General features: G+C 43.0%; 1 protein-coding gene across 3 annotated transcripts in view; it reads right to left on the reverse strand.

Annotated features, from left to right (window-relative positions):
* ELOVL7 (ELOVL fatty acid elongase 7) overlaps positions 1–2,392 on the reverse strand; it is a 75,708-nt gene extending 73,316 nt beyond the window's left edge. For 2 of the 3 annotated variants that reach the window (XM_025447098.3, XM_025447094.3), the window contains exon 1: positions 2,248–2,392. The gene's annotated coding sequence lies outside the window, so the exon portion shown is untranslated. The remainder of the gene's footprint in view (positions 1–2,247) is intronic. The other variant, XM_025447095.3, reaches the window with a different exon arrangement.
* Positions 2,393–14,285: the final 11,893 nt, after the last annotated feature.

Raw genomic sequence — 14,285 nt, forward strand, 5'->3', positions numbered from 1 at the left:
GGAAGACTGGGAAAGAGAGGTCAAGGGACGGGGTAAGGCTCAATGAACGCTAGAAGGAAGACACAAAGTAGAAGGTGGAGAGATTTCATGATTGGGAGAGAGGTGACATGAGACAGGACCGCTGAGTTAGGATAATGATGGGGCCCCTGACATAAAGGATATTAACCAGAAATGCTTTGCGGCAAAAGAGGGCAAGTCCGCAAGGAGTATTAGAATAGCTATTAGAAATGACAAATACCCACCATTTGCTTCAACGTGGATGGAACTGGAGGGTATTATGCTGAGTGAAATAAGTCAATAGGAGAAGGACAAACATTATATGTTCTCATTCATTTGGGGAATATAAATAATAGTGAAAAGGAATATAGGGGAAGGGAGAAGAAATGTGTGGGAAAAATCAGAAAGGGAGACAGAACGTAAAGACTGCTAACTCTGGGAAACGAACTAGGGGTGGTAGAAGGGGAGGAGGGTGGGGGGTGGGAGTGAATGGGTGACGGACACTGGGGGTTATTCTGTATGTTGGTAAATTGAACACCAATAAAAAATAAATTAATAAAAAAAAAGAATATAAACTGACAGATGATACTCTAAAAAACTGAGTAAAGACACATGGAAAGCACAGAATCTTAAATCAGATAACTAGAGGTGATACTGAGGTAGCAAGGTTCTGTGAGATCTCTAAAAAAAATAAATAAATAAATAAACATACAAAAGAACCTAAACTAGTACAAAACCACACAAGAGAGATCTGAGGATGAGAACCTGGTCAGCGATGCTTCAAAGAGCTCAGGTCAGGACATAAGGAGGAAGAAAGGAATTCTTGGTGAGGCTGTAGGGTATGCAGAGTGGTTGGGCCCAGAGCCCCTGAGCTGGAGTCTCTTCCAGCTCCTTGCGTGATCCGGGACAAGGGACGCCGTATCCGTTTCCTCGCCCGTAAAATGAGGATAACAGAATCCTTTAACCTCACAGGATCCTTGCGAGGATTACGAGGTAATGCAAGTTCTTGGAACAGTGGCCGTCTGTCTGTCTGTCTCTCTCTCTCTCTCTCACACACACACACACACACACACTACAGAAGTGCCTGCCGTTGAGGGGAAAAGATTCCTCTAGTCCTGGGCGACCTTGGGGAGAACCATTTCTGGCCGGTAGCAGGAGCAGAACTGCCAAGTAGGGAACCCCCGAGCGAGGGAGCGGTGGGAAGGCAGGGGCGGTCTCGGCGGACGATGATCCCTTCGCGGCGCTGGGCGAGAAGTGCGAATCGGGAACCAGGGGTCCCCTGCGGCCGGGGTGCAGCGGCAGCGCTTCCCGAGGGGCTGCCCGGCCACGGGGCCCAGGCCTGCTCGCCCCGGCTCCCCCTCGGTGGGTGGGGCGCGTTTCCCGCCCCCACGGGGGGCTGGGCCGGGGCAGGACGCGACCCCTCCCGCCCCGGCTCCCCGGGGAGCTCGAGGGGCGCCCGCTCGGCGTCCGGGAGCCGAATCAGCGCCGCCTGCCGAGGGGAAGGCCAAGCTCGCCCGACGGGAGCTCGGAGGATGCAACCACGGGCTTCCCCACCCGCTCCTGCGGCGCGAGCTCGGGGGGCGGCCCCCCAAGTTCCCGCCGGCCCCGGAGGGCCAGGGAGCAGAAAGGACGGGGCTCGGGGCGGGTGGTGGCCGGCGAGGCCGGATCGGGAGCTGGGGACGTGACCTCGGTGGCCAAGGTCGAGCCGGGGCTTCGCCCCGCGCGCCCAGCGAGCCCGCCCGCCCGGAGAAGCAGGGCCCCCGGCCCGGGCAGCGCTCGCGGAGGGTCAAGCCCCGGGGCGGCCGGGGGCGCAGGCCCCTGGAGGATGGGGGGCGGGGGGGCTCCCAGGGAGCGCGCAGGTGAGCCCGCCCGCCAGCCCGCAGAGGCGGGGCCCCCGGCCCAGGCAGCGCTCGCGGAGGGTCAAGCCCCGGGGCGGCCGGGGGCGCCGGCCCTTGGGGACGCAGGGGGCGGGGGGCGCAGGGGCCCCCAGGGAGCGCGCAGGTGAGCGCGGCGGGAAGGGCCTTCGCCCCCCGCCCCAAGGCCGCGGCGCCACAACTTCCGAAGCGCCGGCTCCCGGGCCCCCGCACCCCGCACCCCGCACCCCGAGCCCGCGCCCGCGCCCAGCTCCCTGCGTCCGGCTGCTCCGGAGCCCGGCCGCCGGGGGCTCCCTCCCTCCGTCCGTCCCCCCATCTCTTCTCCGCGCCCCGGAAAAGTTTGGGCCCGGCCCCGGGCTCGGAGTCCCGCACTCACCCCGCGGGTTGCGGAGCCGAGGCGGCGGCGGCGCGAGCTCCTCACAGCGGCCCCTGCTGCCCCGGGCGCCCCGCGAGCTGGAGCGCGGGCGGAGGCCGCCGGGTGTCACCTGCCCGCCCCCCCCCCCGCCCCCGTGACGCCGCCCGGCGCCGCCCCCGCCAGGTACCGCGGGGGGAGGAGCCGCGGGGGGGCCGGCCCGGAGCGCCGCGGCTACGCGGACGGAGGCGAGGTCGAGCCTTTGGATGCGGCGCGTCCCTCTGCTCTGCTCGCGCGGGCGGTCCCCCGAGCTGGTCCGGGGGCGGAACGTAAATAGTGTGAAAGTCGTCGTCATGCATGACTCAGGAATGAATGGGAGAAACATGTGACATGAGGAAAACCTGGCCGCGGTGAGGCTGGAGTGCAGAGGGGCAAAAAGAAAAAAAAAAAAAAAAGAGGTCCTTGCTCCCCATAAAGCTATGTGGAGGGTTAACTCATATCTAAAATGGAGGCCAGACTCCACCAAGGAGAGAAGGCCAATTTGGGTCAGCTCCATCCCTGCTTAGTAAGACACTGGACAAAAATCCCTGCAAATACTGGGAGCAGAGGGGAGGGGGGTTGAGAGCAGTGAAAACAAATATGAAAATCTAAGTTAACTTTTCTCCTGGTTAGTCACACCAGATGCTGCAGGGAACAAAGTCTAGCAAACTGATTTCTCCTTATCTGCTACCGTGGGCTTGGGGAGTGGGGTGAGGATGAGTGTCAGGGGTGTGTACTCCCGCTCCATTATTTTTTAACTTACCTGGCCTTGTGTCTAGTCATGATCCTCTTAACCCCTGCTACGTTTTGAGATCATGGCATCCACAGCTGGGAGACAGACTAAGAGTCCGAGGAAGTGACGTGCTTAGGAAACAAAACCAAGAACCGCAATCGAGTGGTCTTCTAGAAACTTGAAGAATAACCTGAAGGTTGCAGTCCTGACCCAGGCTCCTCACCAACGTGGCCTGTGGGTTTGTGCTGCAAGTTTCCAGCATGGAATCCCCACAAAGGAGCCAGGTACGGTGGATAGGGAAAACATTCAGTGGGCCAAAAGCATGTGTTCTGCACATACACAACTTGCCTTCACACCTAATCCTACTGCACTGAAAGAGGTTTTAAATATTTTATGTAAAATGTTGAGAACCCACATAGTAGCAACTGAAAGGAATGCAAAACACATGACAGCTCAATTTTAAGAGAATGTTGAAGTCAAGGAAACTGAAGATTTCTCCTTCCTTTTAAACTCTGCTTTCATAATAAAAACAAATAAATGCAGTTTAGTAGATTTGGAAGGTCCTTTGCGAATTGGAGACACTTGCTTAATTGTATTTCCCTTTGAGTCTATCTCTCTAGTCTATCTCTACATATCTACATATATTGATGAAATTTCAAATACACAGAGATGGATTCTTTTAACAAATGTTTATTAAGTACTGCTATATTCCAAGCCCTCAAAGTTCAACACATACAAGAATACAGATGAAAAAAATAATTCTCTCTTGTGGAATGTACACTCATTCTAATTGGAGACCATAGATGAATAAATAAAATATGTAGTGTTCATGTTTTGATAACCGCTATTAAGAAAAATGAAGAGGGGAACGGGATGGGGAAGTTGGAGATAGGGAGGTACAATGTTAAAGTTAGGGAAGACCTCAATGCAAGGAGGCATTTGAGCCAAAATATTAAGGACGTGAGGTGGCAAGCCTGTGTGTCCAGGTAGGTAACAGCATTCTAGTTGGTGGAATAGCAAGGCTAAAGGCCCTAAAGCATGCGTGTGCCTGGGATATTCATGTTCACAGAATAGCAAGAGTGGTTGAATTGGGATGAGGACATTAGTAATAAATGAGATCAAAGAGTTAAGGGAAGTGTTTTTTAGTAGAGAAGTGACATTATCTGACTCAAATTTTAAAAATATATGCCCACAGTGGAAAGGTAAGGAGAATGAGTAGTTTGCTGAACAATGACCCCAACTTTTATCACAGCCAGGGGAAGAAAGTGTTTCAAAGTGGAGGAAGTAAGTGCGTCAAATGCTGTAATTGAGGATCAGAAATTGACTGTTGAGCAATATGGAAACCATGGGTTGATTATGACAAGAACAAGTTTGGAGGAGTGGAAGGAATGAAAAAGGGACTTGAGTGAGTTTCAAGAGTCAGTGGGAAGACAGAAATTGGGGAAAACAAGCTTGGGCAATTCTATCAAAGACTTCTATGGTATTACGCGGTTATGGCAGGAAGGGGAATTGGACCTAGAGAGTTTTTGGTGTTTTGCCATTGTTGTTAAAGATGGTGGCATTTATAGTATGTTTGTATGCTTTGGGGAAAATTAGTAAAGAAGCAAAAACTGTAAGGCTAGAAAGAAGACAGCTCTCGTAGTGATGTCCTCAAGTATGTGAGAAGGGTGGGACTTGGTACATAGAGAATTTGACCTTAGATCTCAACATGCACATTCACCCAGAGGTAACGGAGGGAAGGCAGAGTTGTGGGCATGTGTTTGGGGAAGTAGGAGCTTGTGTTAATAGTCTTATCAAATTCCCCAGAAACAAACCTGAGAGAAAATTGTATATGAGATTTATTGAGGCCATTAAATAGGAATACAAGGGGATCTGGGTGAAACTGACATTGTCAACTATGCAAATATTAATATTTTCCAAATTTTCCTTTATTTAAATAAATAAAATGTTACAGGTAAAACTACCCTAACCCCTCTCTTTTTCCAGAGGCATCCTAAAGTAGCTATGTGTCATTTCCATGCGTGTGTTTATAATTATTTTACTACTTATATATCTATGTACTATAATTTATTTATGGTTAAATTTTATATAAGTACTATCATACTGTGTATTCTTCTGCAACTGTGTTCTTTTGACACCACTGTCTTTGAGGATTTGTTCATGTTGATACATATAGATCTTGTTTATTTAATTACAATATAGTATTCTATTGTATGAGTAAAACCATTTATCCATTTGCCTGCTAATGAATGAATTTGGGTAACTTCCAATTTTTCCCTTATGGAGATGATGTGGCAATAGATATATGAGTGAATATTTTCTGTACACATGTAGGAAAATGTCTAGGGTTTACACTCAGAAATGGAATTGCTGGTCATGGAATACATTGTTCTCTTCTAAGGACATTTGGTATTTTTTCACTGCTCTGAATCTGAACCCTCTTCCTATATTTGAGGAAGTTGCTATTATAAGACTTCCTAGGATCAGAGCTCACCTCCCATTGTAGAAGCTGGAGTGTATGATACTTCGCTAGCCCCTTGGGCAGCAGGAGCATAGGGCTATGACTGAAGCTGGACCAAAAATAGATACTCCCCGCTCCCCTCCCCCACTCAGGATGCTGATATGGAAGCTAATGACACAAGAAATTGTGCTTGCTAGAGGCATGGATGGCTCCCCACACTGGTTCACTGGCATAAAATTAACTCTGGTTTGTCAGCAGAGCATTCCTTTGTTCTTTTTTTCAAGCCTGTTATCCAGGCTCTGTGGAAGTCTGTAAGCTTCTCAGTATTTTTTCAATAAACATAAACACCTTTTCTGTTTAGTCATTTAGTTTTTTTCGCTTACATTTGACGACCCTGACTGAGTGGTGCTAATTTACACTCCCACAACATTATAGAATAGTTCACATTTCCCCAAATTCTTGTCAACATTCCATTCCATAACATTCTTAAACCTTATATTTTTGCCAGTCTGATGGGTGTAAAACATTTTCCTGCTGTTGTTTTAATACATATTTTTAGGATTACTAATGGTCTAAATATCTTTTCATATTTTTTTTTAGCCATTGAGAGGTCTTCTCTGAATTGCTTTTTCATGTCATTTGCTTATTTTTACAGTTATATTGTTCGTGATGATTTTTTTGAAGTATGATCAATTCTTTTTACATTTTTTAAATTTAAATTCAATTTGCCAACATATAGTATAACACCCAGTGCTCATCCCATCAAGTGCCCTCCTCAATGTCCATCACTCAGCTACGCCATCCCCCCACCTAACTCCCTTTCAGCAACCCTTTGTTTGTTTCCCAGAATTAGGAGTCTCTCATGGTTTCTTTCCCTAATTTTTCCCACTCAGTTTGTTCTTGATAATTTGTGCTTATTTTATCAGTTATAGGTTTTACAATATCTTTTCTCAATCTAAAGTTATATTTTAATTTTATGAGGATTTTTGTTCATAAGTTTAAAAATTTTTAATGTAGTTAAACTGATCAATATTTCCCCTATATTTTGTGCATTCTGCCTCTTATACTAGAATTATTTCCTTTTTCTTAAGTCATAAATATACTCACCTTTGTTTTCTAAAATTTAGGATCTTTTCTTATTAAGTTTAGATCTTTAACATGTCTGAAATTGCTTTAAAATTATTTTTGAACAGGGCAGCCCAGGTGGCTCAGTAGTTTAGCGCCACCTTCAGTCCAGGGTGTGATCCTGGAGACCTGGGATGGAGTCCCACGTTGGGCTCCCTGCATGGAGCCTGCTTCTCCCTCTGCCTGTGTTTCTGCCTTTCTCTCTCTCTCTCTCTCTCTCTCTCTGTGTCTCTCATGAATAAATAAATAAAATCTTAAGAAAGAATTATTTTTGAACAGGTAATACATTCACGTGCCTTTTGTATCAAAAAGGCATATAGTGAAAAATCTCTCTTCACTTCTTTCATTCATGCCTTTTTTTAAAATAAAAATTTATTTATTTGAAAGAGAGAGGAGGAAAGGGGCAGAGAGAGAGGGAAAGAGAGAGTGTCTCAAGCAAACTATGTACCAAACATGGAGCCCAAAGCCGGACTCAGTCCCCAGGATCCTGAGATCAGAACCTGAACTGAAATCAAGAATCAGCTGCTTGGGCAGCCCCGATGGCCCAGCAGTTTGGCGCCGCCTTCGGCCCAGGGTGTGATCCTGGAGACCCTGGGATCGAGTCCCGCGATGGCCCAGCGGTTTGGCGCCGCCTTCCGCCCGGGGTGTGATCCTGGAGACCCTGGGATCGAGTCCCACGTCGGGCTCCCTGCATGGAGCCTGCTTCTCCCTCTGCCTGTGTCTCTGCCTCCTGCCTCTCTCTCTTTCTGTGTCTGTCATGAATAAATAAATAAAATCTTAAAAAAAAAAATCATCAGCTGCTTAACCAAGTGAGCCACCCAGGTGCCCCTCCATGCCTATCTCATATACTTCTAGAGATTTAAAAGGAATTGTTTAAAAAAGTGTATTCTTCTTGTTTCTTTTTGAATACAGATACTAAATACCATACACATTGCTGTGTACCTATTTTTTTTTCACTAAACAATGTATCTTGAGATAGTCTCATAAAAAACTTTTTCATCTCGTACTTCTATATAGTATGACTCAGCCATAATTTATTTAACCCCAGTTCCCTATCAATAAACATTAGGTTATTTGCAGTCTTGTGGTGTTAATATCAATAGCTAACACATGCACAGTATTTGCCAGGTACTGTTGTAAGTATTGTTTACATAGATTAACATCTGTACATTTTAAAAGCAGCTTTTTTCCCCCTCAGTGAAAATCTATGATAGGATTTTGATTTAAATTGCTTTAAAATTTAAAGATGGATTTAGTGAGAACTCCAGGAAACGGTTACCTTTCCTTTAGCCTCTCTTTGGTATTTGCTGGATAAGACCTGACAACTTCTTTGGCAATATGCCACTTCTCCTCCTGTCCTAACACTCTCCTTTTTGCTTATTCTGATCTAACCACACACATATCCTTGCTATTTCTTGAATGTGGCCAGTATGTTCTTGCCTCAGGGCTTTTGTTTTGTTCCCTCTGCCCGGAATGTTCTTCTCCCAGGTACCTACGTGGCTTGCTCTTTGCATCTTTGCTCAGAGAGACCTTTTCTAAGCACATTATTTAAAATTACAACTCCTTACATTTCTTATACCCCTCCTCTGTATTACTTTTCTCCATAGTACTTAGTACCTTCAACATGCTATACAAAGTTTTTTTTTTTTTTCAAAGATTTATTTGACAGAGAGAGAGCGCACGAGTAAGCATACATGCAAGGGGCAGAGGGAGAGGGAGAAAGAGGCTTCTGACAGAGCAGGGAGCCTGACGCTGTAAGACCTCAGGACCTAGCATCATGACCTGAGCCAAAGGTAGACACTTAACTTGCTGAGCCACCCAGGTGCTCCCAAATTTTCTTTTTAATATTATTGTCTGTGCCCTCCCCATCCCCATTAAAATGAAAGCTCCAGGAGAAAGGATTTTTGACTTTTTGTTGGATTGCCAGCCTTGAGTAGTATTTGGGGAATAATAAATAATAAATTTTTGTTGGATGCTCAAATGCTATTAAAAAGATAAGTGTAGTATGCCAAAGGAGCACTAAAGAGAAACTCCTAATTCAGACTATAATCTGGCAGGGAAAAATTTTCTGGAGAATCTTACTCCTCTTTCAGGACTGGAAGCTGATGTCGTTGAGAGCATGAGCCAATGATCCATTTTTAGCTCTCATCTTAGCTGACCTAACATCACTTGACACAGTTGATTACTATCTTCTCAAAAATGCTTTCTTCACTTGATTTCCAGGGTACCACACTTGACTGCCTCTTTTCCTACTTTCCTGCCCATTCCTTTTTAGGTTTTCAGCAGGTTCCTTCTCATCTTCTGACCTTTAAATGCTAGAGTGCCTGGGCTTCAGGACATGATCCTTTTCTCATCTCTGTACACTCATTCAAATCACAGGTGATTTGAACCAGTCTCAGGGCTTTAAATGCCATCTGACTACTCATGATACCCAAATGTGTATCTCCAGCTCATAACTCTTTCCTGACCTCCAGACCTGTATATCTGGGTGCCTACTGGGCCTCTCCTTTTGGATGTCTAGTAAGTATCTCAAATGTAAATGTCCACAATAGAGTCCCTGATATTTCCTCCCTTCTTTTGTGTTCCCTGTCTCATTCAGTAGCAACTCTATTCTTTTGGTAGCTCAGGCCCAAAATCTGGGGGCCCTCTTTGACTCTTCTCTTCCTTTCTACCAATTCTACCTTCAAAATATATTCAGAACTATTCAGGGTATCTGGGTGGCTCAGTTGGTTAAGTGGCTGCTTCCTGATTTTGGCTTGTCATGATCTCAGGGTCATGAGACTGAGTCCTGCATGAGGCTCCACATGGGGCATGGAGCCTGCTTAAGATTCTCTCTCTCCCATCTCTCTGTCCTCTGTCCCCTTCCCCCCCACCCTGCCACAAGTTAATATGGATATAATTCTTTACTGTGTCAATACCTAGTTAAGGAGCAGGTGAGTATCTGCTGAGGATTAATCTGAGGATTAATATTTGTTAGTACCTAGAACTTCCTCCTACCATGATAAACCTTTTTGCCTAAATGTTGCAACATGAAGACATATAGCAGATCTTTTTCATGATTTTCTATACTCTTATCTACATAGTCACAGGTAATCTACTTAGATAGGATGTAGACCACAGATATTTTGATTCTCAAGCTATGAGCATTTTTAATCACTTTTCAACATCAAAAATTGTACAATTTCACATAAAAATATGGATTTTCACCTCTCTTTAGTAATGAGCATTTTGTTTCAATAGGTCTACATCTGCCCATGGCCTAAACTAGCTGGAGCCAAGCAGTCATGTGGCATAGGCAGTTTGGTATTTTCTAGTATCTGTTTACCTTTTTGTTAACAGTAATTGATCTCCAGTTTTTGGCTGAGCACATAGACACTTAAAGACCCAGCTTCCTTTTCAGTTGGGTGTGGCCAGAAATTCTGGCCAAGAGGATGTCAGTGAAAGTAGTGTGAAACTTCTTAGAAACTTCTCCCTCAAAGGGAGGGAGCACGCCATCTTCTTCCTTTTCCTTTTTTTTTTTTTTTTGTTGGGTGGAACGCGGATATAATGGCTAGAGCAATCATGTTGAATCATAAGGGGTAAGCTGCTGATAGAGGGCGTGAGAGCAATAAGATAGAAAGTGCCAAGGTTCCTGATGACCTTGGAACCACCATACTGGCTGAGGATGCTTTCCTTTTATCAAGAGAAATGCTTTTATGTTTTATTTCACCTCTGTTATTTTGGGCTGTCAGGTAAATCTAACCCTAACTCATAAACGCTGCCATTGGGCAGGTGTTCCCAGGTTTATCACTGTTGCCACCACTACTGGATGTCTTCCTAACGTTGCCTGGGAGTTGGCCATTTATCATCACATCACACTGTTTTTCCCTGCACTGAAAAGGAGAAAATGACAGATTAATATAGCCACGTATTTCAGGATTAGTTGAAGAGCACATGTCATTGTGGAAGTAGTCTATTCCTATGTGGCAAATACTGCACACCAAATATTAATGCACACTGTATTAAATTTACATGACTTAAAAGAAGCTATTATGAGACGAACCACAGTAAGAAGTATGACCAGAATAACAAAGACATGTTAATGGCAAAGTTCACTTGATGAAAAACTTAATGGACTGCAAACAAGGGCTGGAATTACAGTGTTAATGGTGTAAAATGTATTAAGTAAAAAAAAAAAAAATCTTGGCATGAAAAGCTCTTGCCAGGGTGGGGTTGATAAAAAGGTTGACTATGGCAGAAATTGCATCCTGAACAGAAACTTCCATTTGCAAATATAAGTCTAACATAACATTTCTTAGCATGTTAAAGCTGGGGGTAAAAGCACAAAGTTACACAAAAAGATTATATCATTTAAAATTCCCTGCACTCCCAATGACAATATAGATATTTATCTTTTATATCTATATATAAAATATATATATAGCTATTAGCTATTCATTTGTGATATCTGGAAGGTTCTAAGTGTTTGAAGAGCTTTTGGGTATCATGCCAGTAATAGGCATATCAGGAAATTATTTTTGTGTTGAGTGAGGTGAGTACAGGGATGCAGGTGGTACTCTGGCAAGTCAGTGCTAACACTGGACTTGCTTTACTGAACTTAAATACATGCTGACAGTTTGCATACAACATACACATATTTCATAATTCAGTTGGAGGTTACATTTAAATTAGAAAAGGAGAACATGTCTTGAATACAGCCATGAATACTACATGAAATGGATGTACAACCAGGGTTTGAACTACAGGACACATGTCAATGTTTTCTTGATGAATTGTAGGCACAGTAGATGTGGTATGAGACTGAGGTTTTTTGGGGAGTGGAGAGGGCGGGTATTTGTAAGAATATGGTTTGTGTTATCTAAAGAAAGTATCAGCTAAACGCATTAATGAAGATTTAGTCAAAGACTGGGCCTTTAGTTGACATCATACATACTCTATTTCTCTACAAGTGTGTTTACAACCAGTTACACAAACAAATCATTCATTTTATTCATCTTATTTCTAACTAAATTGTGCCTTTGGGAAACTCACTTCACCAGGAAACATCTGGTCTACTTTTGTATGCAGATTTTTTTCAGAAATTTAAATGATGATTACCCCTGTGGACTTAAGAATTGATTCTAAAAAAGTTATTTGATTTAAAAATTTATAAAAATGAACTTGTATCAGCTTGCCTTTTCTTAGCTAATACTGATGTACATAAAAAGCTAAAAAAAAAAAAAAAAGTTAGTGTTTTGAAGTGCAGCTCTAAAAAATAACCAGGAACTGAATTCTATAAATAACTCAGATATTTTAAATTCAAATGAACTGAGCAAGGAATCTGTTTTAGAAAACCCTATCAGTGAGAAGGGAAGGAAAAATGAAGTAAGATTAAAATAGAGAAGAAGGCATAAGAGACTCTTAACCATAAGAACAAACTGAGGATTGCTGGAGGGATATGAGAAGGGAGATGCCCTAAATGGGTGATGGGCATTAAGGAGGACACTTGGTGGGATGAGCACTGGCTGTTATATGTAAGTAATGAGTCACTAAATTCTACTCCTGAAACCAGTACTACACTAGATGTTAACTAACTTGAATTCAAATTAAAAAACAGGGTAGCCCCGGTGGCACAGCGGTTTAGCGCCGCCTGCAGTCCAGGGCCTGATCCTGGAGTCCCAAGATTGAGTCCCACATTGGGCTCCCCGCATGGAGCCTGCCTCTCCCTCTGCCTGTGTCTCTGCCTCTCTCTCTCTGTGTCTCTCATGAATGAATAAATAAAATCTTAAAAAAAAAAAAAACAAATTAAAAAACAATACTATCTGTGAAAAATTTACACATTATTAATTTGAAGAAAATTAGTATTCCTTCCAGATGAAGCAGAAGAAAAATGTCACATTTCTCTGGTTCAAGATAATTAAAAATAATGGATTAGGCAAAAATAATAATAACCAAAATATCTAATTGGGTGTTTGAATATTGTTATCAGAAAATTTAGTCTCTAATATGTTTATGTTATTTGCTTGTACCAAAGCACAATAAAAATAAAGGATATGATTATACCTTTCATATTTGATTTTTGTTACTCCCACCCGTTCACTTGTTTACCATATTCTCCTGACCTTTGTAATCATGTGAGACTGTGAGCTTCCATCTTGCCTTTCTTGCATTCCTTCTGAGCATAAAGATTTATGTCATTTTTCTATAATGAGGGCAAACAAGAGAAGGCCCAGAACTTTAGAGTCAAAGGCAATAGGGAAGTTCCGTCTAACCATAATGATAACTAACAGGTGGGAATGGGCTTGAGTTGGAGGGGACCACATAAAGAAATCTGAACTCAAGGCTTCATTAAGCTCTTCTAATCTTGTTTAGCTATTGAGATTCACAAAGCAAGTCCGCAGTATATAGCAGTCATCGATTCAGGGAGGATCTATGTTGGGTGTACAGGCCAATAAAAACCTTGAGAAAAGGGCTCTTTGCCACCCTGTAGGAAGACTGCAAGATTAATATAATGCCCAAGCTATTAACTAATACCTAATAATACTTAAAATTTCATACATTATAAGAATGGCACTCTCATTTAAACACTTTATCATTTACAGATTGCTAGTGGAATTGTTTAGTAGTTAGGTAATTGGTAATGGTATTATTTGCTAATTACTTCAATGCACATATATACATTTTCTGCATCTTCTATTTGTCAAGCAGTGTACTAGGTGCTGAGGATACAGCAATAAACAAAACAGATAAAACCCCTGACCTCGTGGAGTATAAGTTCTAGAAGTGCAGAGAAAGGCAAAATAAATAAGCAGACCATGTTCTGAGGTGAAATTTGAGAGAATTTTGACAAGAGCTCACAGCCCAATAATCTAGAGATTTTAGAATTCTATTAGCTCAACAACTCTCATATATCAGGACTTTATTTCATTTACTTTTACAACTCTATAAGGTATATTATATTCCTTTTTCACAAATGAAGAAGCTAGCTCAGGAATGCTAATGAACTTGCTTAATCTATCAGCTAATCAGTGGCAGTTCCATAATAATAAAAATGGGAACTAAAGTTTTAATTTAGGCAAAACAACATGTTCATTCCATTAGAATCTGTTATTTAAACTTTTTTTTTTTTAAGACTTTACTTATAAGACACACACAGAGAGAGAAGCAGAAACATATGCAGAGGGAGAAGCAAGGTCCATGCAGAGCCCGATGTGGGACTCAATCCCAGGCCTCTGGGATCATGCCCTGAGGTGAAGGCAGATGCTCAACCACTGAGCCAACCAGGCATCCCTTTATGAAACTTTTATATAAAGACACTCCACCTTTGCCTTCAATGAGCTTCATTTAATCTTGAATAAAACCCTCTCCTTACATATTTCATACAGTAAATACCATTTTAAAATGCTTTCTAAATATTACAGTGTGTGATTTTTTTGGAGCAGAAATGAATTTAAAAATTTTCTCTTCCAATTTTTTTTTAAATTTATTTATTTAGTCATGAGAGACACAGAGAGAGAGAGGCAGAAACACAGACAGAGGGAGAAGCAGGCTCCATGTAGGAACCCAACATGGGACTTGATCCCGGGTCTCCAGGATCACGCCCTGGGCTGAAGGCAGCGCTAAACTGCTGAGCTACCTGGGCTGCCCAAATTTTCTCTTTTTTAACTAATGAGAAAAAGGAAGTAAAAATATTATTCAAATTCATCTGTTTACTTGGTAATAAAA

This window comes from Canis lupus, chromosome 2, assembly GCF_003254725.2.
Source record: "Canis lupus dingo isolate Sandy chromosome 2, ASM325472v2, whole genome shotgun sequence".
NCBI classification, from domain to species: domain Eukaryota; kingdom Metazoa; phylum Chordata; class Mammalia; order Carnivora; family Canidae; genus Canis; species Canis lupus.